The sequence below is a fragment of the Oratosquilla oratoria genome, chromosome 10 (genome assembly GCF_046742065.1).
Source record: "Oratosquilla oratoria isolate Oo_2021 chromosome 10, ASM4674206v1, whole genome shotgun sequence".
In the NCBI taxonomy this organism is placed as follows: Eukaryota; Metazoa; Arthropoda; class Malacostraca; order Stomatopoda; family Squillidae; genus Oratosquilla; species Oratosquilla oratoria.
Genome location: NC_134786.1, coordinates 35,303,291 through 35,308,290, shown reverse-complemented (window position 1 = coordinate 35,308,290; position 5,000 = coordinate 35,303,291). Strand labels below are relative to the sequence as shown.

Below are 5,000 nucleotides of genomic sequence, written 5' to 3'. Positions count from 1 at the left end.
CTAACCCTCAACCTGCTTGCGCCCATAAAGTACTACTAACCTCTCCGGGGTTAACTATAACACCTCTCACTTCAGCTGCCTATTGAACGTTCGTATGAGCTCAGGCGCGTCAACCAAAGGCTCTTGACCCTGTAGGCAGTTCCTCCTCAGACCCTCTCCTTCCTCCCCCTGGCCCTCTCATCTCCTCCCTCACATTCAACCTTCTCTTCACCCAGTTTCTTGACCGAGAGGCCCGCCTCCATTTCCTCTGCCCTCCAGTCTTTTCCCATTTCTTTTCTTTCTTCTAGTCTTCAATTGGTCCTCCAGTTCCCTGTCTTCTTCCATGTTGTCTTAAAGGTTCTCTTCTACTGGAACCTACACAGTCTAACTTGTATTTAGATCCTGCAATTCTCTATTCTTCGTTCATCCTTCTATCTGATGCATGTGGGCTGTCTATACCGATAAGATAATTTCATTCTTTCTCTCACGATACATTTGTAATTATATATATTTCACACCTGATAAAAGTAAGTAGAAAATAAACAAATAAAAATTAAGTATATCAGAACAAGTACAGCTCTCCTGGCCTTTTCATTCAACGATGTAGAAATCATGGTTACTAAACTATTTTTCTTTTCGCTTCGGAAATCTGAATAATTTCTTCATTTTTCTAAGTCTAGATTAGAATATTCCTTAAGCACTTATACCAGATTACGTCCTTTAAACTTTCATGACCTTCAAGTAGTTCTCAATAATATATATGGATTCTTTAAAGATCAATATTCAAATGTGGGTATTCAGAAACTTTGTTCAACATGACGTGATATGATCTTATTCAGCTTCAAAGTACTCCTACCCTTATTCTAGTATTACTTTACTCGAGATGATTTATCATCTCCATCAATTATTTTGGACATGGACAAAAGTATTCAGTATTTCTCACCGTAATATATATACGGTGTACATATATATATGTATATATATACATATATATATATATACATACATATATATATGTATATATCTATATATGTATGTATATATGCATATATATACATATACATACATATATATATATATATATATATGTATGTACATATATATGTATATATATATATATATATATATATATATGTATGTACATATATATGTATTATATATATAAATACGTATATATATATATATATATATATATATATATATATATATATATATATATATACATAGCTTAAATTTTTACTAGACCTTCGTTTGGGTACCCTTATTAAATATATTCTGCACCACCTCTATGGTATGGTTACCAAAGTTAAAAAATCTCTTCCTCTTCCATTAGCCTTTCTATAAATAGAGGGCACTATGAGAAAAACACAACTCTAATTTGAACGAAATGTGCAGGCAGTTGTAGGACATTATCTTAATCACAACACACATTATCTTAATGATAGCAAAATGGAAGAATCTACATTAGAAAACGAGCTCTTGCAACATCCGTACCATCAAAAAGGACCTCTGAATGATATACTGTTGTGTCATTACAATTGCAGGACATCTACGAAAAAAGAAATGAATGAATAAAGGAGAAATAAGTAATGAGAACTATGACTAGTATTCAGAGGATGAAACAAAAGATTAGATGGATGGCGGCTCGAATACCTCTAAAGAATCAACGCATTACGGCTGTATGGGCGCAAGGCATTAACTCCTTGAGCTCTGTTAAAGGCATCTGTGCCTAGCCTCCTTGTAGAGCGAGTGGATGAAAACAAAAAATCGTGAATCATATGCCCAATCCTTTGTATTTTTTCCATATTTTCTAGCCAACTTAGTTAAGAGGAACTTTTGCTATTTCAGAAGATATATATGAAAATTCTTGAATTGTGATTTTTTATCCATTCCCGGCCAGAGAAGTGGAGACTTTTTGCTTAGACCAACCTTCATTCCACAACAAGGCTCTACCAATATAACGAAAATTAATTGGGTTTATCTATATTTTCTATTAAAGTGTTTGCCGATTATTTAGTTAAAAAATTGATTAAATTATCTATTTATTCCTTTGTTCATTAATTTACTTGTTTACTTATCCATATATATATATATATATATATATATATATATATATATATATATATATATATATATGTATATATATATATATATATATACATATCTATATATATATATATATATATATAATAATTTACTTATAAAATTGTTTAATAAATGAATTTATTTACGTAGTTACCTCAACTTATTCGTTTATTGATCTATCTATAAATCTATTACTATTTTTATTAGTTTGTTTATTTTTCATTTATTTGTTAATTTCTTTCTTTACTTAATGCACGGCAGCATTTTGACACAGTAATTTTCTTACTGAGAATTTTTTTTTTTTTTTTTTTTTTACAGTAGATCTCATTTCAGGGGGGTGGGCAAGTACAAGCCTTCCATAGTCTTCCATATCTAATTAACGTTTCGACTTCAGGGAGTCATCTTCAGAATAGTATACAAGAATTAAGTCACGGTCCTACACAGCTACAGAATAAATAGCTGACAATTTTGTAAGGACAACATGGATTTCAATATAGGCCGCTTGGGAACGCTGAAAGGATCGTGTCGCCCTGCGTGGGCGGACATTTCACTCAGGAGGGGAAGGGGAAGGGAAAGGGAGAGAGGGGAGTAAGGCAGGATGGTTCGTCTCACAGGACACCCCGCTGGTCAAGAGAGGGCTGGTGAGGTGGAGGGGGAGAGGAAGGAAGTGGGTGTTGCTGCCGATGGGCTCCAAATCTAGATGAGGAATTAAAGAGAGAAATAATAGATGTCATGTTGGATTGTATATTGATTATCGAAGTTCTTTCCCTTATGTGAGAAAAATTGGAAATCTCAGCAAGAAAAATAATCTATGTCAAAATACTGTGTATTAGTGAGAACCTGCGCCTGAAAAAAAAAATATATATATATATACATATATACATATATATATATCATATACTATATATATATATATATATATTATACTATGTATATGTGTATATATATATATATATATATATATATACATATATGTGTGTGTGTGTGTGTGTGTTTGTGTGTGTGTGTGTGTGTGTGTAAATAATAATAATAATAATAATAATAATAATAATAATAATAATAATAATAATAATAATAATAATAATAATAATAATAATAATAATAATAATAATAATAGGTTTATTGAGATAGCAGTGATACACTGACAATAATACAATTGAATACTTTTATGAGTAATATAGTAATTATAAGAGTGATATGCTTAGTCTAAAATTTATAATGAGTTTATTGTGCGGACAATGGATGGAATGGCACTGTTCTTGTATCGGTCAGTCCTTGGCGCTCTGATGGGCTTGATTTTGTTAGAATGCCGAGTTGCATGGTGGGTGGTTGTGGTGTTAGGTGGGAGGAAGTGACGGTGACGTGGGTGTAGCATTAGGTCCTGTCCAAACTTATTCATTGCCTCACTGTGTTTGTCGGACAATCTTGGCAAGCTGAGGTTGGTGAGGGCGTGCTCGTATCCCTCATACTGACTACCCAAGATAATTCTGCACGCTCTTCTTTGTACTTTCTCTAATTTGCTCCTCTGTGTGATGTTGAGTGATGATGACCAGGCTGGGGAGGCGTACATGAGGGTGGGGAGTACAAAGGTGGTGTAGACTCCCTTTAGATCTGGTGATGGGGTACCAAGGGACTTCAATCTGCGCAGCATGAAGAGAGCCGTCCTGAAGATGTTGTTGATGTGCTGGTTCCAGTTAAGGTGGTCGTCTATTGTGATGCCTAGTAGCTTGGCGGACTGAACCACCTGAAGGGAATGGGTTCCTAATGACAGTTGAGGTGGTGCCACCGCCAGTTTGGATGTACAAACATGCATGACCACGGTCTTGCTGTGATTAACTGTCACATTGCTGCTCTCAGTCCACGTTTTGAGGTTGTCTAGGATGTTTTGTAGTGAAGAAAACTCAGGCTGCCTGGTGTTGATGGGAATGCCAACTGTGCAGTCATCGACGTATTTCCATCTATGTTGGGTGTCCATTAATGCGTCATTTATTAGAATGAGGAAGCACAGTGGTCCCATCTTGGTCCCTTGAGGGACCCCACAGGTCAAGGGGAGGAGGGAGGATGTCGTTCCCTGGTACCTCACTGCCTGTTGACGTCCGGTCAGGAAGTCGGCTAGCCATGCTACCAAGTGTGGTTGGATCCCCAGTTGTATGGCTTTGGAGATGATAAAATTATGGTCAACAAGGTCAAACGCTTTCTTGAAGTCAATAAAGGTCAAGGATAGAGAAGTATTGCGCTTGTCTAAGTGGCTGTGCAAGAAGTCCAGAAGATTAACAAGATAGTGAGTTGTGGAGGAGGATTTCATGTTGCCATACTGTTGGATATCGATTTGATCTTTAATTTTGTTGTATACTGAGTCAAAAACAAAACCCTCACAGATAAGGCTTGGGATTGGGGTGATGGCAATAGGTCTAAGGTCGCTTAGTGACTGTGGGTTTGGACATTTGGGGATGGGAGTGATATATGAAATTTTCCAGTCACTGGGGCAGGAGTTTTGACTCAGTGAAGCATTAATTATGGAGGAAAATGGGAGGGCAAGTTCTGGGGCAAATTCTTTGTAGATTTTGATAGGTAGATCAGAGGGTGTTGTAGATCTGTTATACTTTAATTTACTTAGTTTAGTGGCAACGTCAGCTTTCTGGACGGGGGCAGGGGGTGAGGGAGAGGGGAGGTAGGCAGGTAGGCCGGAGAAGTTAAGGGGGGGGGGTAAGGTCTGGCAGATAGAGGCAAAGTGAGTATTAATCTCTTGAGCAGCTAAGTCAGGTGGTAAGTGTGAGGCGCATGGCAGGTAAGAGGCTTGATTATTTTGTAGCCCGCAGAGAGCTTTGATCTTACTAAACCACTGACTGTTATTTTGTTGTTTGAGGTGTTCTATTTTATTAGGGTAGTACGAAGACTTTGCAATACTTATCTCCTTGATGACTTTATTTCTGAGG

At 36.5% G+C, this 5,000-nt stretch overlaps 1 pseudogene; it reads right to left on the bottom strand.

Annotated features, from left to right (window-relative positions):
• Positions 1–1,443: 1,443 nt before the first annotated feature.
• LOC143028858 (uncharacterized) overlaps positions 1,444–5,000 on the bottom strand; it is a 6,906-nt pseudogene continuing 3,349 nt past the window's right edge.